Source organism: Cebus imitator, unplaced genomic scaffold, assembly GCF_001604975.1.
Source record: "Cebus imitator isolate Cc_AM_T3 unplaced genomic scaffold, Cebus_imitator-1.0 Scaffold36, whole genome shotgun sequence".
Classification (NCBI taxonomy): Eukaryota; Metazoa; Chordata; class Mammalia; order Primates; family Cebidae; genus Cebus; species Cebus imitator.
In genome coordinates, this window is record NW_016107351.1 from 5317248 (window position 1) to 5338538 (window position 21291).

The window sequence follows — 21291 nt, forward strand, 5'->3', positions numbered from 1 at the left end:
GGGGCCGGGGGGGTCAGTGCAGCCTCGAGATGGTGGGCTGAGGGGCCAGTGCAGCTTTGGGATGGTGGGGCTTGGTGGGTCGGTGAAGCTTCAGAATGGTTAGGTGGGGGGGGGGTCAGTGAAGACTTGGGATGGTGGGGCTGGGGGGGTTGGTGCAGCCTCGAGATGGTGGGGCCGGGGGGGCCGGTGCAGCTTTTGGATGGTGGAGCTTGGAGGGTTGGTGAAGCTTCAGAATGGTGGGGTGGGGTGGGGGTCAGTGAAGACTTGGGATGGTGGGGCTGGGGGGGTTGGTGCAGCCTCGAGATGGTGTGGTCAGGGGGGCCAGTGCAGCTTTGGGATAGTGGGGCTTGGGGGGTCAGTGAAGCTTCAGAATGGTGGCTGAGGGGGTCGGTGAAGACTTGGGATGGTGGGGCTGGGGGGCATCAATGAAGACTCGGGATGGTGGGGCTGGGGGGGTCGGTGCAGCCTGGGGATGGTGAGGGGGAGTGAGGAGTGAGGGGCTGGGCCCAGATGTCCACCTGGAGTGCCCAGGGGGAGGTGGTGCGGTTCAGATCTACCTGCCGCTCGGGGCTACCCTCTATCCCGTCATTCCAGCCTTTACCGAGCCCCTCCCCTGCACAGCATTCCACTTCACCAGGTGCTGGGCTGAGGCAGTGACCCTGGGGATATTCGGGGAGCAGAGAAAGAGGAATTGAAGATGGATGGGAGAGCTGAACTGTTGAAATGGGTGCAAAAGAGAGATTCCGGGAGCTACACACCTGGTGCCATGAAGCATGTGAATACTCCATGCACATGTAGAAAATGTAAAACACTTTACATTTAGTATGTCATTTAATGCTTATGACTAGCACAGAGGGAGGTCCTACTGGAACACGGCCAGTCCCCGGTTGTCTGCTAAGACGACTCCCCGAGTTGGCCCCCTTCTGGGAGTTGGGTTTCAGAGAACTGGCTTTGAGCCTGGAGCCCAGCTTGGAATCTGAGAGGGGGAGAGGAAGACCCAAGGAATGGGGGTGGGTAAGTAGAAGGCCACGGTTCTTTTGTTGGGTCTGTGCCTGTCTTGGGGTGTTGGGAGGACTTCTCAAGTGGGAGCCCCCACCCCCAAGTACCACATGGCTCTGCTCTAAATCACTCAAAGCTACAGAGCTTCATTCTGTCCAGATGACAACACTGGGAGACAATTTGCTAACACAGGGGTCCCACGGGTGTCTCCTGGGCGTTTGGCGCCAGAGGTTCTCACTTGAACAGCACACTAGAATTCTGGGGGGACCCTTGAAAACCTTCGATGCCTGGGTCCCACCTCAGACCTGTTGGATCAGGGTCTCTGGGATGAGGCCTGGGCACCCCCAATTTTATAGCCCCTCCCCAGTGACCCTCAACAGATCGAAGCCAGAGCCAGGCCCCCCTGGGATTAGCCATTGATCACACTTACTTAAACATCGTCAGCGCCCCAGATAGAACCGCACAGGAGAGGCAGGGCAAAGGCCGGGAGAGGGGGCCTGGGGGAGAAGGGGAAGGAGCAGGAAAGCCTCCAAGACCAATCCCTGTTTCCTCCCACGCGGCCTAGTGACGGGAGGCCCAGAGGCCGGACGCTTTGGTGGAGGAGAATCACGTGTGTGCCTGGCAATGGAAAAGGCACTCCCCTCTTGGGTGCCAGGTGTGTGGCTGGGTGGGGTGTGGGACTAGGGGTGGAGTGGAGGATGGGGGTGTCTGTGAGGTGGTGGGCTGGCTGCCCCCGCTTTCTAGCTGATGTTTGCAGGGCCGCCTCCACAGGCTGCGGGCGTGGCAGGTGGGATGGGGAGGTGGTCAAGGAAGTTGGGGGGGTCTCCCGCTAGCCTTGAGATGGCAGGTAGCCCTCCTTGTTTCCTCCGAATCATCCTGACAACCGTGTTCTTGAGTTTCGCAGGAAACGACTGGAAAATGAGACCACAGTCCAAAGTGTAAAATTAGAGACCCGGTGGAGATCCAGCCTGGAAGGCGATTTGTGACCCGCTGTCGGACTGAGACACTGAGAGGCTCTCAGGGTCCAGAGGAAGCTTTAGGGCTTGCAGTTCCCTGCCCAGCTCTCTAGGAGAAAGCCTGCTCCGAGCCTGGCTGGCGTCCCAGCGCTGGACTCCGGCTCCCGGGGCGGGCGTTCTTGGTCAGGACTCCGGGCACCTCCTCCGCATCTGCACACTTCTGACTGGCAGCTGCCGCCCTCTCACGCTGCCTCTGGCTTCCTGGCCTGGCTCCTTTCCCCCCTGGCACGCTGGCCTTCCCAGACAGGCGCTTCCTAAACGCTGCTCCTGCTTCTGATGCGGGTTTGCAGTTGGAGGCTCCATGGAAAGAACCAGGACAGAGTGGTGACTTTCTCACCAGGCTGGACGTGGTCCTTTCAAGGGCAGCTCCGTCTCCTGAGAATACATCCCTTCCACCTTTTGGTGTTAGAAAGTGCTTTGTTTTGTAAAATAATAGTGATTTTGAACGGCCAATGCTTTGGAAATACCTACTCAGAAGACAAGCGGGCTGTCCGTGCTGGTTCCCTACGTTTCTGTTTTGAAATTTGTCGCCTGGAAGAAGCCCGCTGATGTCTGAGTTGGGTGTTTCATCTTGGGGTGAGGTGTGGGGGAGGCAGGGCTTCCAGTCAGGTGGGACAGTATTGACGTGGGAGGTGGGACAGTGTTGACATGGGAGGGAGGAGAGGGCGGTGCTGTGGGGACCCCAAGTCACCCTTTTCACACCTTGATTTCTACCAACCTATGCCTTGGGGCGATTGCATCGTGCTTCGTGGGCACCTCTACCATATGAAAGATATAGGAGACATGGTCCCTGTTCTCAGGTCAGCGAGCCAGGACAAAAGGCAGGCCCAAAGTGTCACTTGTCAGGAAACGAAGCTCCGGGAGATATCAGAGTGTGGGACCACTGTCAGTGTCACCTGGCCCTCCAGCTCAGTCACCTTGTTCCCTGGAGTAAGTGATGGCTTGAATTCCTTTCTGTTAAATGGGACAAAAGTCTGTACTTCAGGGGCATCACCTGGCTAATTTCATTGCCCGAGGCAGATACATGTATATGGGCATATGTGTGTGTGTGTGTGTATGTGTGTGTGTGTGCGTGCATGTGCATGTTTTACATGTAAAACCCACAGTTCCCACATTTTACAACTGTTTTATTGGGTTTGTGTGTTAGCTTGTTTTTTAAAAAAATCACTATTTGGCGGTGAAGACTGTGGTAGGTTATTGTTGCACAGACGTGGAAATAGTTGTGCTATTGTGAATCTTTTTTTTTTCTGAGCTGGAGTCTCGCTCTTGTCGCCCAGGCTGCAGTGCAGTATTTCGGTCTTGGCTCACTGCAACCTCCGCCTCCCGGGTTCAAGTGATTCTCCTGCCTCAGCCTCCCAAGTAGCTGGGATTACAGGCACCCACAACACACCCAGCGAAGTTTTGTACTTTTAGTAGAGACGGGGTTTCACCGTGTTGGCCAGGCTGGTCTCGAACTCCTACCTCAGGTGATCTGCCCGCCTTGGCCTCCCAAAGGGACCACAGGTGTGAGCCACCGTGCCTGGCCATTATTGTGAATTTTTAGGGCTCACCATAGCTCTTGGCTAGCCCTTATGGCTAGACAGGGTGTGTGTGTGTGTGTGTGTGTGTGTGTGTGTGTGTGTGTGTGTCTAAGAAGAGAGAGAAAGAGAAAGAATGTGAATGGTCTGGAATAGAAAATGGTTCCTAGCTGTGTTGTATGATGTGTTTTCTCTTGGCCTGAGTTTCTAGTGAGATCAGTCAAAAGAGAAATCAGAATGAAATAGGATTCCTGGTAGAATAGAAAACAGCGGTTCAGGGCACGTGACATTGTTTAAGCTCTAGAGGCTGGGACCTAGGATGGGATGGGATCTGGGTACGTTTGGGGTTTCTCTGTGCGTGGCCATTCCTGGCCTCCATATGTAGATTTGTCAGGGGAAAGCCTCCTTGGGGCAGGAGAGGAAGCTCTCCGGGGAAGCCCTCCCAGTGGGAAAAGGCATGGTCATGGCCAGGCACCCTTGCTTTGAGGCCTGCCACCCCACAATGATGGAGCCTGAGCCCAGGGCCTGCATGGCTCACCCTGCTCCCCGCTGTCCGAGTCCACTGACCACTACCACTTTCAGTTCTTCCAACACACCAAGCCTTTCCCCACTCAGGGCTGGCACACCCCCTTCTGCCTGGGTCTCCCACCCTCACCCGACTGGCTCCTCTCATTCCTTAGCCCTTGGCCCAAGCACCAGGCCTGCACTGACCCCCGGCTGGTCCCTGCCGTTCTCATGATGACATCTCCTTCTCCGCAGCGCTCACTGCAGTCAGTCCTGTTGTCCTGGCTGGCTTCCTTCTGTATTATGTGTCTCTCCAGCAGCTCATCTGCCCTATGGGGCCAGGGACCTGAGTGCCCAGGGTAGCCGCTCAAGAAATACTTGCGGAATGACTGGTCCTATTTGACCTTTATTTAATTGTCATTGAATCTCATTTAATCCTCTAGCAATCCTATAAGTAGTGACTATCTTAGCTGCATTTTGCAAGGGAGGAAATGGTTTTCTGGAGGGTGTGTCACTTGCTCAAGGCCACCCATGTAGGGTGTGGCAGAGCCAACACGTGGACCCATGTCTGCCTGACTGCAAAACCCAAGCTGGAAACGATACCCGCTCCGTCTGGAGGTTCCTGTGCAAGCAACTTCCCGAGCCCGTTTGCTGCCATCCTCCCCGAGTAAGACATAGGTCCTACACTACAAACCGGAAGCCCCTCTGCTTATCTCCCAATCCCGCCAAGGCAGCAGAGAAGCCAGAGATTTCCAGGCATCAGACCCACTGTAGCCGACACCCCGCAGACAGTGCCCCCCATGACTGGTGGAAGGGCAGCAGCCAGCTTGTTGGGCATGGCACACACAGTCTGGGCTTCCTGGCGAGCAGGTCACAGGCAGGAGGGAACCAGCTGGGTCTTGCCCTGGAAACTCTTGTGGCCACCTGCTGTCCCCTTCCTCCTTGGGCAGACCAGGAGGCCCTTGCCTGGTAGCCTGGGGTAGGGGAGTCTCCTCATTTTGTGATTAACAAAGACTCAGATGGCCCTTGGGCAGTGCTGGCCCAGAGGCCCTGTATTCCCAGCGGCTGTGATTGTGTCAGCACAGAGCCTCTTTGCGCCATCGGTGGCTAAAACCCTCCCCAGTTGCTGCTGGCATGCTCCAGGTGGCAATCTCAGGGACCCGAGGCCACAGCTGGAGGGGGTCCTCAGTCTTCTCTTTCTGCTGCCCCGAAGCCCAGCTCTGTCCTGGCTGTGCTTGCATGGAGCCCCAGAGTTGGGGAGTGGAGCAGGAGGGGAGGAGGGAGGACAGAAGGCAAGTGGAGGAGCGCTCCTTGAAAAGTGGCCTCTGGGTCCCAGGCACTCGTGTTAGAAGAAAAAAGACTCTGGAGACTGGAAGTGGAGCAGGAGGGGCAAAAGTGTCACTGCCCGGCTGGGGACTGGACTTAATACAGTGTTTATTTAGACTCTAGGGGTGAGGTTTGGAAGAGGGGAACTGGGTAGGTCTTTTCAAGCCAGAAGATGGGACTGTCCCCATCCCGTCTCTGAGTTGTGCCGGCTGGCAGGACCCAGATTTGTGTGTTGGCTGGAGTCTGCTGAGGACGTGGGGTGGCTGCCCTGGTTTTATGGGGTTCAGCTGTCTTTGAGATGCCCCCGGTCAGGGCTACCCCGGTGCGAGCAGCTGGTGGACATGCCAGGGTTTACTGCTTTACATGTTTTATCTCATTTCATCTTCTTATCTCCACAGGGTGGACAGCATCACTCCGTCGGCAGGAATCGGTGCTCACAGGGGTGAAGATGCCTGTGAGGGGGCATGGAGCCGGCGTGGACCCCGGCCCGTCACCTCCCGGACTCCTGACTCCCAGGCAGAATATTACCAACTAAGCACGGATGCTGGCGACTCCCCAGGCCTTGCTTCAGGTTTTGACTCCACTGCTTGTGAGTTCTGTGACTTATGATCTCTGAGAATCCATTTCCTTCTTTGCAAAATGACAGAAATAGTAGTTATCTCTTCACAAGTTTGTAGAGAGGATTAAATGAGATAATGGCTGTGAAGCTCCTGGTAGGGTGTTCAGCTGCCTAGGTTTGGAAATAAGTTTTCCATTGAAATTTTCTTTAGAGAGAGGGGAGAATCCAGATAAAATATAAGCATCATCATTTAGTACACACGTGAGACACCTATGCAGTCATTGTCTACATATATACCTCTGTGCATATATTCAGATATACACACACATCATCTATACACATACACGCATCTACTCACATCTACTTATATATACACATATTCATATATTCATACTTGCATATTCATATCCATCTCCATATATACACATATATTCATATATATGTAATATATACATATATTCATATCTATGTACACATAAATACATATACTAATATATACATATATTCATATCTACACACATATATGTATATTTATATCTGCCTACACACATATATGCATATATTCATATCTACATACACACACCCAGCTATTCCTATCTGTGCATGTAGATTATATTTCTATTTCCCTAAACACACATTTGTGCATCTATATTCATGTCTGTCTATCTATACACAAACACGCACATGCACACACACAGCCCTTTTGTTTTTCTTTTCTTGGCTGGAAAGCTGGAGGTTTTTTTTTCTCCCAGGGAGTGGTGACGTCACAATGACTTTTGAAGCTAAATTTTCCTTGAGAAGAGAAAGCAACATGGTCCCCGCTGGCGTGAGCGGTGGCCTCTCCCCTCAATGGGTGGATCTCCAACGTGTCAAACCCGCAGATTAGTGGGAGGATTGGGAGAACGATGAATCTGACCGGAACCCATGAGGCTTAAAAATATGGTAATGCAATTAGCAGCTTTCGGCAGCCTAACGAAGTTCTCTAAAATGCTGATAAAATACCACTAAAGGAAAATGCTGAAGAGCCTCTTCAAACTTCCCAAAATGTGAAGTGCGTCCTTATGGAGAAAATGGCAATCTAGTCGCCTTTCTCTGAGGTTCAAGATTAATTAGGGGCTTATTTAGTGCATGAATGAGGAAACAAATGAACTCTTGGATGGCAAAGCACTGAAACCAATTTTTTAATCTTTTTTTTTTTTTTTACAATTACGTCCCTGTCATAAAAAGTCTTCATTAGACGTTGTCACCAGCATGCATTGTGTTAGGGAAGTATTGCCACTGGGCTTTTGACGAGGCTACATTTCCTTTTTTTGAACAAGGACTGTCATCACATGATAAGCCTTTTCTTTCTTCCTAAAGGTGAAGGGCTGTGGCTTGGAAGGGGAGTCCAGGCTCCAGGCGGAAAATCATCTCCCCACTTGCCCCACGCAGCCCGAGTTTACCTGTGTTTTCTGTGGTTATATTATCCCCTTGGAAACTAGCACAGGCCAGCGAGGTGTTTGGAGGATTTCTCTGGCTCCTTGGATAGTTCATTTCTTTATTCACCATTTTTCTGATTTGTTTGTTTTTTTTGAGATGGTGTCTTGTTCTGTCGCCCAGGCTGGAGTGTAGTGGCACGATCTCAGCTCACTGCAACCTCCGCCTCCTGGGTTCGAGTGATTCTTGTGCCTCAGCCTCCTGAGAAGCTGCTGTTACAGGTGCATGCCAGGACACCTGGCTAATTTTCATATTTTTAGCAGAGACGAGGTTTCACCATGTTGGCCAGGTGGATCTTGAATTCCTGACCTCAGGTGATCCGCCGGCCTCGGCCTCCCAAAGTGCTGGGATTATAGGTGTGAGGCACTGTGTTTACTCTCCATTTGTGATGAGGAGACAGGCGTGGAAGAGGGGTAAGCGTGGCATACTACCTGTCCCATGCCTGGCTACCTACCCCACGCCTCCTCTCCGGCCTTCTCCCCCTTCTCACAAATGACCCTCTGTGGAAGCCACTTCCGATTGCTGCCATCAGTGGGTCCATTCATTTCACCCAGCAGATACTGGCTGGGCAGGAAGCAGTCCTGTGCACTGCTAGGTGCTGGGATGCAGCAGTGAGGAAAACGCGTATTCTCCTGGCTCATGGGGCTCACAGTCTAGGGTCGATTGCCTTGATATTTGCAAATTACCTTGATCATTTCTGGCCCTGGTCTGCCTATGCCAGGACTCCATAGCAACAGCATCTTTATCTACTGGATGTGTCCACGTGGCTGGGCAACATCACAGGTGTTGGTGGGAATCCGAAATGTGAATACTGACACTAAGCTGGCCTCGGTGAGTCCTTCACTTGCCCTTGCCTCTCCTCCTGCATCTGTGGATCCGGGATATGATCATCTGCGACTGTCATGTCACACTTAGACTGGGAGACTCTTGGGTGTCCTGCATTAAGTCTCACCTCCTGCCGCTCATGCCCTTGTGTGGTTCACTCGCTTTGAGTGTGGGTGGGGACCATGCAATTAGATTGTCATATAGGAATTCATCTAGCAAGGAAGGTGGCATTCCTCTCTTCCTTGCTAGCTTTGATGAAACAGGTGGCCACATTGTGAGTTGCCTACGGAAGTGGGCAGGTGTGAAGGAGCTTTGAGTGGTCAGCCCCCAGCTGAGAGTCAGCAAGAAATTGAGGCTCTCAGTTCAACAGCTTGCAAAAACACCAGAATTCCGGCCGGGCGTGGTGGCTGACACCTATAATCCGAGCACTTTGGGAGGCCGGGGCAGGCGGATCACTTGAAGTCAGGTGTTCAAGACCAGCCTGGCCAACAGGGTGAAACCCCATCTCTACTAAAAATACAAAAATTATCTGGGCATGGTGGCGGGCGCCTGTAATCCAAGCTGCTCAGGAGGCTGAGGCAGGAGAATCACTTAAATCCAGGAGGCAGAGGTTTCAGTGGGCCAAGATTGTGCCACTGCACTCCAGCCTGGGCGACAGAGCAAAACTCCGTCTCAAAAAAAAAAAAAAAAAAAAAAAAAAAAAAAAAAGGGCTGAGCGCAGTGGCTTACGCCTGTAATCCCAGCACTTTGGGAGGCCGAGGCAGGTGGCTCAATAGGTCAAGAGATAGAGACCATCCTGGTGAACATGGTGAAACCCCGTCTCTACTAAAAATACAAAAAATTAGCTGGCATGGTGGCGCGCACCTGTAGTCCCAGCTACTTGGGTGGCTGAGGCAAGAGAATTGCTTGAACCCAGGAGGCGGAGGTTGCAGTGAGCCGAGATGGCACCATTGCACTCCAGCCTGGGTAATAAGAGCGAAACTCCGTCTCAAAAAAAAAAAAAGAAAACGACTCTCCACTTCTCTCCCAGGCGACGAAACCCGGCAGTTAGAAATCCACCATGTCTATTCTCAAGATCCATGCCAGGGAGATCCTTGACTCTCGTGGGAATCCCACTGTTGAGGTTGATCTCTTCACCGCAAAAGGTCTCTTCAGAGCTGCTGTGCCCAGTGGTGCTTCAACTGGTATCTGTGAGGCCCTAGAGCTCCGGGACAATGTATAAGACTCGCTATATAGGGAAGGGTGTCTCAAAGGCTGTTGAGCACATCGATAAAACTATTGCGCCTGCCCTGGTTAGCAAGAAACTGAATGTCACAGAACAGAAGATTGACAAACTGATGATCAAGATGGATGGAACAGAAAATAAATCTAAGTTTGGTGCAAATGCCATTCTGGGGGTGTCCCTCACCGTCTGCAAAGCCGGTGCTGTAGAGAAGGGGGTCCCTCTGTATCGCCACATCGCCGACTTGGTTGGCAACTCCGAAGTCATCCTGCCAGTGCCGGCATTCAACGTCATCATTGGTGGTTCCCATGCTGGTAACAAGCTGGGCATGCAGGAGTTCATGATCCTCCCAGTGGGTGCCGCAAACGTCAGGGAAGCCATGCGCATTGGAGCAGAGGTTTACCACAACCTGAAGAATGTCATCAAGGAAAAATATGGGAAAGATGCCACCAATGTGGGCAATGAAGGCGGGTTTGCTCCCAACGTCCTGGAGAATAAGGAAGGCCTGGAGCTGCTGAGGACTGCAATTGGGAAAGCTGGCTACACCGATAAGGTGGTCATCAGCATGGATGTGGTGGCCTCCGAGCTCTACAGGTCTGGGAAGTATGACCTGGACTTCAAGTCTCCAGATGACCCCAGCAGGTACATCTCACCTGACCAGCTGGCCGACCTGTACAAGTCCTTCATCAAGGACTACCCAGTGGTGTCTATCGAAGATCCCTTTGACCAGGATGACTGGGCAGCATGGCAGAAGTTCACAGCCAGTGAAGGAATCCAGGTGGTGGGGGATGATCTCACAGTGACCAACCCGAAGAGGATTGCCAAGGCCACAAATGAGAAGTCCTGCAACTGCCTCCTGCTCAAAGTGAACCAGATTGGCTCCTTGACCGAGCCCCTGCAGGCGTGCAAGTTGGCCCAGGCCAATGGTTGGGGCGTCATGGTGTCTCATTGTTCTGGGGAGACTGAAGATACCTTCATCGCCGACCTGGTGGTGGGGCTGTGCACTGGGCACATCAAGACTGGTGCCCCTTGCCGATCTGAGCGCTTGGCCAAGTACAACCAGCTCCTCAGAATTGAAGAGGAGCTGGGCAGCAAGGCTGTTTGCTGGCAGGAACTTCAGAAACCCCCTGGCCAAGTAAGCGGTGGGCAGGCCAGCCCTTCAGTCGCCTGTTGGCTAATTAGACTCCTCCCCTCGTGTCAGCTCAGGCAGCTCCAGGCCCCCCGACCAACACCTGCAGGGGCCCCAGCTAGTTAGCTCCCCTTGCCCACCACCGTGGAGTTCTCACTGCTTCCTTAGAACTTCTACAGAAGCCAGGCTCCCCGGAGCCCTCTTGGCAGCCCTGGCTTCGCAGTCATGTAATTGGCCCAAATCGTTGTTTTTCTCGCCTCGCTTTCCACCAAGTGTCTGGAGCAATATGAGCCTCCAGTGTCATCTCCGGGGTGGCCACAGGCAAGATCCCCAGTGGTTTTGTGCTTACAATAAAAGGCATCAGTGAACCATGGAAAAAAAACACACACACACACACACCAAAAAACAGAATTCTACTAATAACCACATGAGTTTGGAAACAGATCCTTCCCCAATCGGTGTCTTAAGCCACTGTGTATTGGCATAATTTGTTATGCAGCCCTAACTAATAAGCGAATGAATAACCCCATGCAGAGACCCTATGTGGGAGCTTAGGTTGGCTGACTTACACAAGAGGCCACGCTACAGTAGTGAGCATGGGGTGAGAGGGTTGCCACCACTCACTGACAGCCTTCCATGTGCTGGCTGCTGTTCCAGGTGTGACAGCAAGGATGGCTCCAGCAGACAGTGATGAAGATGCAGCGTCTGGAGCCAGAACATCTGGCTGTGAATCCAGCTTCACTGCTTCTTAGTTGCGTCGTGCTGGATGTGTTATCTGCCCTCCAGAGCCTGGGTTTTCTCACATATAAAATGGAGGTAGAGATAGTGTATTCGTTCACGGCTATAAAGACATACCCTAGACTGGGTAATCCATAAAGGAAAGAGGTTTAATTGACTCACAGTTCCACTTGGGTCGGGAGGCCTCAGGAAACTTACAAGCATGGCGGAAGGTGAAGGGGAAGCAAGCCCCTTCATCACATGGCGGCAGGAGAGACAAGAACAAAGGGGGAGCTTCCAAACACTTATCTAGCCATTAGATTTCGTGAGAACTCACTCATTATCATAAGAACGGGGGGAGGGCGGGGGGCTGCTCCTGTGATCCAATCACCTCCCTCCCTCCACACGCGGGGATTACAGGGCCCTCCCTGGACACATGGGGATTACGATTCGAGATCAGTCTTGGATGGGGACACCGAGTCAAACCATATCAGATAGCATCTCCCTTTTCCTCACAGAATAAATAAATGAAATATTGCATGCGAGTATTTAACGAAATGCTTGTTCTGTAGAAAGTTCTCAATAAAGCACAGCATTAGTTACATAGCTAGGAGTGTGACCAACGTAATGAAGCTGTAAGGTAGGATTTTAATCAGAGGACCAGCTGGACTGAAACCCCGCTTCCCCACCACCAGCAGGTGTGTGCCTCCTCCAGCCCACTCCTGCACCCAGGCTGTTTATAATGGCAGCAATTGTGGTGTTCCCTCAACCAACATGCAGAGTTGGTAGAAATTCCAGGAGCTGCCCAGTGGAGTGTGCACTTGGGACATGGGGGTGTGTCGCTCAAACTTCCTCTGTTAGCTCTTCATCCCACTCATACAGCTCAGAGCTGAAAGCCCCTCATGGCGGACCGAGGACACGCACCTGGGGTTGTGCACCCAGCGGGCTGGCTGGTAGCTGCTGTCCAGGTAGATCACAGCAGAGCCGGCTGTGGACACACAGGAGGGTGGCAGGGAAAGTGTGCAATCCAGACAGCATCCAGATGGCTCCCGTCCTGGCATCTGGGGCAGAGGAGACTCCTGTTTCCATGTTTTGTTTCTAGAGAGTTATTTGTGGCTTCTAGAGCAAACCTTATTCCATGCCTATTAATCAGCTCTAAAAAGCACATGTAGGAACACAATACCGTAGATTTTGGGGCTTAGACAACAGGAATGTATTTTCTTGCAGTTCTGGAGGCTGGAAGTCTGGGATTGGGGAGCAGCATGGTTGGCTCTGATGGGGCTCTCTTTCTGGGCTACAGACAGCCACCTTCTTGCTGTGTGCTTACATGGCAGAGAGGGAGTGATTCTTCTGGTATCTCTTCATTAAGGCACTAATTCCATCAACGGGTCCCACCCTCATGACCTCATCTAATGTTAATTACATCCCCAAAGCCCCATCTCCAAATACCACCACATTGTTAGGTTTGGGGGTTAGGGCTTCAACATATGAATTTGGAGGGGACACAGTTCAGTCCACAGTACTCTGCTGCCACCAACATTACCCAGAGGGGGCTGCCTAATGATCAGGGGAGATGCCAGCACCTTGTCCCTATGGGGGAGTAGCTTCAGTGTCAGGATTTCGCTTTCAATTTAGTTTGGTGAATTATCCTATCCTTTCTCAGGGCTTTGTTTGTGCCCGGGGTCATGTTCACCATGGAGGAGCAATGGGAAGTCCCAATTTTGAAATTAATTGCAGAAGGCACAGAGCCAGCATGGGCATGGACGGGAAGGGAATAGGGGATGTGCCAGAGAAAATTCCCCCTATTGGCTATCCCTGAACCCTGGGGCCAGCGCAGAGCCTGCTTGCAGCGGAAGCTCAGCGCGTGCTCATGCCCAGAGAAGCACATCGTGTTCTTGAATACAGCTTTGTGGGCATCAAGAGTATTCATATCCACTGATCGGAGGGTGATTTCTGAAACAGCGCACTTTTCCTCTGGAGAGTGGGGCAGATGACAGGACCAACAGGACCTTGTTCAGGCTGCATGAGGCAAGAAGGTGCCTGCCTGGGCCATCTCAGGGAAGGGACTGCACCTTTGATGGCACCTCCCACCCCAGGCAATAGCCCAGTGCCATAGGGTTTAGAAGGCCATGCCCTGACGGAGTTCTAAAGGGGGACACACCGGGGCCTCCACCTTTTCACCCCCACCCTGACTGTTCTCATCTCAGGTGAAGAGGTATTGCAGGGACAAGGGAGTCTAGAGAAAAGCCAGAAGCCTTGACCGGGTGTCTGGGGTTGCTGGGGGCCGCAGCTGTGCAGAGAGACCTTGGGTCCTCCTGAGCTCCATGCTGAGCTCCATGGGCATGGCAGCTAGACCTCAGATGGAGCTGGAGGGTAGGGCTAGGGATGTTTGTCTTTGTCCCCCACCCTTACCCTGTGACCCTTTTCGAAGCTTTCTTGCACTGCCTGCTTGTCCTTTGCCTGCAGAGCCCCTTCCCTTCTCAGCTCTCCCCTTGCCAGTCCTGTAAGTGGCTGCTCCAAGGCCGGCCCCTCTGCTCCTGGTGTCTTTGTCACCTTCATTATGAATTTTGGCTCCTTCTTTAGTTCAGAGCCTTGCAGCTCTTACACGCTCCAAGAAGCGCTTTCTAAGCAGGTTCTAGGTGCTCCCACCTGGGAACAGATGCCAGATGGGGGCTGAGAGGGAGCCCTGAGCTCTTGAACTTCTGAGTGCACTGAAGGGTGGTTTCAGAGGCACAGTCCCGGCTGAGCAGGCAGGGCACACCCCCCCACCTATCTTTCTTCCTTCATATGGGACGCAGCCCAAGGTGGCTCCAAACTTGAAAATCCTGGGGAGAATTCCACTCAGAGGTACCCGGGCTCAACAACTACCTCTTGCAGCCAAACAGGTGAGGGGTGAGTGTGGCATCTGCATTCCTGGAGTCACTGTGCATTCAGCCTGGAGGTGCCTTGGGCTGGGGCATTCCCTTGGGGCTTTGAGGTCCATGACTTGGGGCACCTCTCTGGAGCTGAGAAGGAAGGCTGCAGAGAAGGAAGTGACAGCCACTGAGCTCCAGGAAACACAGCACTGGGTCCGGCATCCCGAGGCATTGTCAGGCCTGCAGGGGGGCCAGCAGCCATCCTGCCCCTGCCATCCACAAAGCCCTGAGCACCTGCCCCCGTCGCTCCATCGCCAGAGCTCCCTGTCCTTGACGTGCACAAGGCTGGAAGGAGACAGTGGCCTTCAGAGCACTGGGAGGGCTCAGCCACCAGATGACAACTTGAGATTCAGAAAGAGAAGCTTGGATTTGCATATCACTTTGCATCCATTTGCATGGACTCAGAGCCTGGTAAAGCCTGCATCTCTTTCTAGCATCCTCTAGCTGCCTGGGGCCCTGGGTGGTCTTTCGGTTGCAGAAGCTTGGCTCTGCGCTGGGTGAGGAGGGAGACAGGACTCGTGCCTGGGACTGGGGTGGGATAGTGGTTTCTCTGACAGCGTGGGATCTCCAGAGGTCCAATTTTCCCTGGAGAACCTATCATTGGGCAGGGGGAGTTTTCTCTGGGAGTTATTTTCTCTCTCATGCCAGGAGCTCACTGTGATTTCAAAGCGTCTGTGTGGCTTCATTTGAGTCACTTGGTTTTCTGTGGCTGCCAGTAGCACAGAGGTCCCTGAGTGCAGTCTGGGGGCTCTGGAAAGGGGAAAAATGCATCATCTTGCGTTTGAATGAATCGCAAAACTTCTTTCATCAAGCTCACTTTAAGTGATCAGAGGCTTGGCTGGCCCCTTCCTGTCCTGAGCTGGCCGGCTGCAGCATCCCCTTCCCTATGGCAGGCCAGGTCAATCTCAGGTGCTAGGGCTTCCAGTGAGCCCCCCAAGGACATAGCCTGGCCCTTCTCATGAAGGTAACATCTCTTTACCAAGGAGGGGGTGGGGCAGAACTGGGAGAGGATTTGGGGCGTGCAGGATTCAGGTTTGGCTTGACTGTGCCACTCCTGGGGCTCTCCTTCAGAAAGCAGAAAATGAGCATGGAGGCAGTAGCGGCTTGGTTCCTCTCCTCTTTCCTCCTTTGAAAATGGGCAAGAGTTGGCCAGGCTTGCTGGCGTTTACATCCAGCACACAGGAATGCACACAGGAATCCAGACTTGGGAGCTTCTTGGAGGCAGCTGGTCCTATGTCAAGTGCCTGAGATCAAATTCCAGCTCTGACGCTTACAGCTCTATGACCCTGGGCAAGTTCTAATCCTCTCTGAGCCTTAGCTTCCTGCTGCCTCTTAACCACAATACTGTTTTGGGGTTGGCGGTCACTGGCAAATCTGAGGTGCAAGAGTCAGCCGCAGCTGTCCTTGGGGAAGAGTGTCCTTAGTGCGGACATCTCCCCACTCCCCTTCACCACCCTCTGCCCGGTTTGGCCGACTCAGCTTTTAGGGCAAGAATCAAGCCTCACTCCCCAGGATCCAGCAGAGCCGGGTCCTGGGTCAGTCAGTAGCAGCGTCATTCTGCCCCTGCTCTGACAGAGGGAGGCCTGCCTGGGGCCTCAGGGTGCTGGGCCAAGGATCCTCCCTTGGAAACAGCAGGAAGCTGTTTGCCACCGAGGTCCTGACAACTTCAAAGAAACCTGTGACACCCAGCCCCCCTCCTCAGCCTCAGAAAAAGGGAAGGGGGATTCGGGAAGAGGGGAGTGAAGGCGAAAGAGAGACTGGGGTCTGAGAGCTACTGAGCAATAAAGGACTTTAAAATAGATTCACTTTAATTATATACTTCAATAATGTGTTCTAGTTTCCCATCCCATTATTAAATTACAACAGTAACTCATCTAATGGATTTTCGCTGAGAAAACGCTCATTTTATTTTATTGTGTTTTTGTGCTATAGTCGATAATGAAGGCAACCAAATCCCCCTCGTACCAGAATGGGCCAGGGTGTGGGGAGGGGTCCGAGGAGCAAGGCGGGAGTCAGAATGCTGCCTGCTAATTCCTGGGACCACCAGGGGCTGTCAGCCGTGGGGGCCTGAAGGTGGAGGACCAGGGAGGGAGGAGCAAGAAGGAGAGGCCGAGGTAGGGTCTCAGGGGGTGAGAGGGATACAGATGGGGGCTTCTGGGGACAGAGAAGCCACCCTCTACCTCCAGACAAGACAGACAGATCAGGGCCATGACTCCCCTCTGAGTCGGAGCAGGACCTGTGAGCAGGGAGGAGCTGGAGCAGTTCTCTTTAGCTTCTGTTTGGCTGGTCTTCGGAGGTGAGATGGGAAAAATTAGGGGTGAAGAGGCAGCAGGAGTTGGCTGGGGCACGGTGGCTCATGGCTGTAATCCCAGCACTTTGGGAGGCAGAGGTGGGTGGACCACATGAGGTCAGGAGTTCGAGACCAGCCTGGTCAACATGTCGAAACCCTGTCTCTACTAAAAATACAAAAAAATTAGCCAGGTGTGGTGGTGGGTGCCTGTCATCCCAGCTACTCAGGAGGCTGAGGCAGGAGAATTGCTTAAACCCAGGAGGCAGAGGTTGCAGTGAGCTGAGATTGTACACTACACTCCAGCCTGGGCAACAAGAGAGAAACTCTATCTGAAAAAGAAAAAAAAAAGAGGCAGCAGGAGCATCAGAAGATGGCCCTGAACAGTTTTCATTTTCTTTCTTTTTTTTTTTTTGAGACAGGGTCTCCCTCCATTGCCCAGGCTGGGGTGCTTCTTGGCTCACTGCACTCCACTTCCCAGGTTCAACTAATTCTTCTGCCTCAGTCTCCTGAGCAGCTGGGATCACAGATATAGGCCACCATGCCCAGGCTGGCCTCAAACTCCTGACCTCAAGTGATCCGTCTGCCTTGGCCTCCGTAAGTGCTGGGATTACAGGTGTGAGCCACCACATCTGCCTGGTTTTCATTTTCTTTGGGATGGACAGAGGGTCTGCATAGAAGGTGGGTGCCGCGAGTCTTGCCGCACCAACCCCACGTCTGGGCCCTGGCTGTGCTCTGGTGTGGATGAAGGGACTCAAGTTGGCATCAGAATCTCTCCCAGTGGAATGGCTGGGAGTGTGGAAGGTTCTGGGTTTGGTGGAATGATTCCTGTTTCTTCATCTCTTTTTTTTCACAGCTCTTTTAAGCTGGAGTCACCAGCCACCTCTGAACCTCCAAATGTCACTCCGCCAGAGGATCAGACAAATATACAGAGAAAAATAACATACTGGGGTTGTCCCCACAGCCCTCTGTAGCGGGGACTGAAGGTGTCACTGGTAATAATAACAATAATAATAATACTTTAAAAAGGCATGTTTTGAGCATTTAGGATTTGCTTGGCCTTGTGCTAAGAGTCTCTTGAGTACCTTGTTTAAAAAGTTACTACAGGACTGGGCACGGTGGCGCATGCCTGTATTCCCAGCACTTTGGGAGGCTGAGGTAGGTGGATAACTTGAGGCCAGGAGTTCAAGACCAGCCTGGCCAACATGGTGAAACCCCATTTTTATTAAAAATACGAAAATTAGCTGGGTCTGGTGGTGTGCGCCTATAATCCCAGATACTCAGGAGGTCAAGGCAGGAGGATTGCTTGAACCTGGGAGGCAGAGGTTGCAGTGCGCTGAGACAGTGACACTGCACTCCATCCTGGGTGACAGAGCGGGACTCCCATCTCAAAAAAAAAGAAAAAGAAAAACAGAAAATCTTGTGGTACGTCCTATGTCTTTTATACCATAGTAGAAGAAACTTTGCTAAAAAAAAAAAAAAAGTCATCACACCAAAGATCAAAACAATTGAACTCATGGACATAGAGTGTGAAAGCATGGCTACCAGAGGCTGGGAAGGGTAGCGGGGGCTGGAGGGGAGGTGGGAATGCTTACTGGGTACAAAAACTAGTTAAAAAAGCATAAGACCTACTGGTTGCTAGCACAATAGGGTGACTATAGTCAGTAATAACTTAATTATGCATTTTAAAATAAAGAGTGTCATTGGATTGTTTATCACTGAAAGGGTAAATGCTGGCTGGGATAGACACCCCGCTCTCCATGGTGTGTTTATTTCACATTGCATGCCTGTATGAAACATCTCATGTACACTACAAATACACACACACACACACACCCCCCTACCATGTGCCAACAGAAATTTAAAAACTTTAAAAAGAGTACAAAAAATAAAATTATCACCTCAATCTTATGAGGTAGCTATTAATCATTGTTATTTGTCATTTACATGCAAGGAAATGGAGGCTCAGGTTCGCTTCTAAGATGGACAGCTACTAAGTGCCTGATGGAGGTCTTAAACCCAGACAACATGACCTGAAGCTCATGTCGGTCCCCATGGGTTCCCTCTTTGTGTTTTTTGAGACAGGGTCTCACTCTGTCATCCAGGCTGGAGTGCAGTGGCATAATCACGGCTCACTGTAGCCTTGACCTCCAGCGCTCAGGTGAGCCCTCCTGCCTCAGCACCCCTGGCCAATTTTTGTATTTTTAGTAGAGACAGACTTTTGTCATGTTGCCCAGGCTGGTCTCAAATTCCTGGGCTCAAGTGATCCTCCTGCCTCAGCCTCCCAAAGTGCTGAGATTACAGGTGTGAGCCATCACACCCAGCCCTCATGGGTTCTCAGAGGTTAGTGGGCAGGCCAGCCTGGGAAGACCCCATTCCGAGTTTAGGAGGGCCAGGGCCAGGGCCAGGGATGGCTGGGAGGGGACCTTTATAAAGCATCTCAGGTAAGAAGCTCTGCTGAGCTGCAGGCCTCTGAGACCTGAGCTGCGGCCAAGGTAGCTGAGCTCAGGCCACCTCTGAACCTCCAAATGTCACTCTACCAGAGGATCAGACAAATATATAGAGAAAAAGAAGGTACTGGGGTTGTCCCTAGAGGCTTGCGGAGGCCCTGTCCTGCCCTTCCTCCCTCTTGCTCCTGGGCCAGCCACAGTGCTGCTCCCTGGAGTGGAAGTCACCTGGCTCCTGTTCTCCCTAATTGGCCTTCTGCTGGCCTTGCCTGGCCCTGAGTCCTCAGGGACGGAGCCTGGCCCAGCCCTGGGGCTGACAGGTGGGCTGGAAGCTCAGTGCCTGGCTGAGGCCCCTTTGCCAGGCCCTGACTTGGTTCTGCTTGTTGCTTTCTTGTTTTTAGCTGCCCACTCCTGCAGGTGTCCTTCCTGCAGCTCTCATGAGGGGCCTCAGGGTCCTGCTGTCCCCGTCCTGCCCTGCCCTCTGCTCCCTGGTGACCCCAGGCCCAGCCCTTGTGCACGCTGCTCCCTGGCCTCACTCTCGGGATTCAAGGTGAGCAGCTTGCTACTTGAGGCCACCTACGGTAAGACCCCTTCAGCACCCTCTGGCTCCAGGCTGTCCCTGGAGGGCTCACACCTGCCTTACCCCAGCCACAAGGGCAGCTGTGTGCTGGATACCCTAAACCCACTCTGTGCCCAGGTCACCGCCTCCCTCTCACCTGTGGGGCGGTCTCCACCCAGTCCTAGTTCAGGCCTCCTCCATCCCCCACTCTGAGGCTCCTCCTGCTCCCAGCCTTTAACCCCCTGAGGTCTGACGAGGAGGAGGAGAGAGGGGAAGATGCCTGCTCACCGGCACATTGTCGTGGGAACAAACCATCCCACAGGGACTGGCACTTGTAAGCCATTGTCATACACGTGTGGCACATTAGAAATCCAGAGGGCAGAATGCCTCCCTCTCTCCACTGCAAAGAAACGTAGTCAGACAGGTCAGAGTGAATGAACAACACACCTCGGTGTCTTCTTTAACAAATCCCTGGCAACTAAGCTTCCTGACAACAAACAAAGGGACAAGTGCCATTCAGCAGCCACTCCCGGCTGGTGTTAGGTCAGTGCCGGCCAGAGGCTCAAGTTTTTATGGAAAGCAGGTTGCAATGGCTTGGGCGGGAGAGTGTAATCGATGGACAAACTCAAGCACCTGAAGGCCATTCATTTGCCTCCAACCTCGAGCCTCTTAGCCAGGGATACAGAGAGGAGGAGGAAGAGGAGGAGGAGGTGAGTTCTGTCTGTTTCCTCTTGATTTCCCTCTCTAAGAGCCGAGCTTTCTTCATCTGCTGCCTTGGGAACTCAGCCGGGCCCTTTTGCCGGAGGAGGACGTGCATGGTGGGTAAGCAAGCCATCTGTGTGCACCCTGTGGCTTCCGGCATCTCTGGTGTGAGGCAGGCGTGGCTTGGAGCTATTCTGAGCACATGCGTCTGGGTGCCCTTACTCCGCATCCTGGGACACCGGGTTTTGCATTTTCTGTGTCACTGCAGCTGTACTGCATTCTTTTACCCCGGGCAGTCCCAGGTCTGCCAGGACAGTGTTTCTTTAGGACACACCCTTTCTATTCTACGGTGGCATGCTGAGTGTGTGGTGTCCTGGTTGAGGGTTTGGGAACCTCCAGGAGGTGGGAGACAGAGTCTGGAGCAGCTCCCTGGGAAGCCCCCGTCTCTGTGGTCCTCCATGGTGGGCATTCGGAGGGAGTGAGCCTCGGCTGTGAAACCGGAATGAGTCTGGGTTTCCAGCTGATGGGGAGCTTTTATTTCTGATCTGGTTTACTGCCCGTTGGTTTCTAAATTACAGCCTTGCTGTCACCCTGTGTGTTACAGGTTTGGTTTCCCGGGCAGCAGGCTGAGTCTGCAGGATGGTTATTGAAGAACAATGGAGGAGGAAGCTGGAGCGGCTGCGGGAGAGCCTGGCCAGGGAAGCCCTCAGAGCTGTCCTGAGTGGGCTGGGGTGGCCAGCCCTGGTCTCTCGTCAGCACAGGCCTTTGGCTGTGGCCCCTCAGAGGAGGGTGTCGCTGTGGGCAGGGCTCTTTGCAGCTGAGCCAGCTGCCAGCAACAGGTAACGTGTCCACCATCAGAGCCCGGAATCCACCGCGTGGCCGTGTTGCTCGGCGCTGGCCTTGCTGACCCTCCGGGGAGGCCGGGACCCGAGCCTTGGCCTCCACGTCCTCACCACCCAGGTCCTAGCCAGTACATTCAAGTTCCCTCCATCTGCTCAGAGAACTCTTACTCATACCGTAAGACCGAGGTCAAACATCTCCTCTGCTGCGCTGCCCATCTCTGACAGCCACCTCTCCAGCTCCAGAGCTCC

The 21291-nt window shown here is 53.0% G+C and overlaps 1 long non-coding RNA gene and 1 pseudogene across 3 annotated transcripts; both read left to right on the forward strand.

Moving 5' to 3' along the window:
- The first annotated feature begins 1754 nt into the window (after positions 1–1754).
- LOC108301762 lies at positions 1755–17477 on the forward strand. Of its 2 annotated transcripts, XR_005199513.1 has the most exons (3): positions 1755–2339; positions 5761–5951; positions 17349–17477. It is a non-coding gene; the product is annotated as an uncharacterized LOC108301762 (long non-coding RNA). The 2 variants fall into 2 exon arrangements; XR_001824013.2 differs by lacking the exon at positions 17349–17477 and having other exon boundaries at positions 5761–6068.
- Positions 9233–10946, forward strand: LOC108301760 (annotated as a pseudogene). Its single transcript, XR_001824011.2, has one exon. The product of XR_001824011.2 is annotated as an alpha-enolase-like (transcript).
- Positions 17478–21291: the final 3814 nt, after the last annotated feature.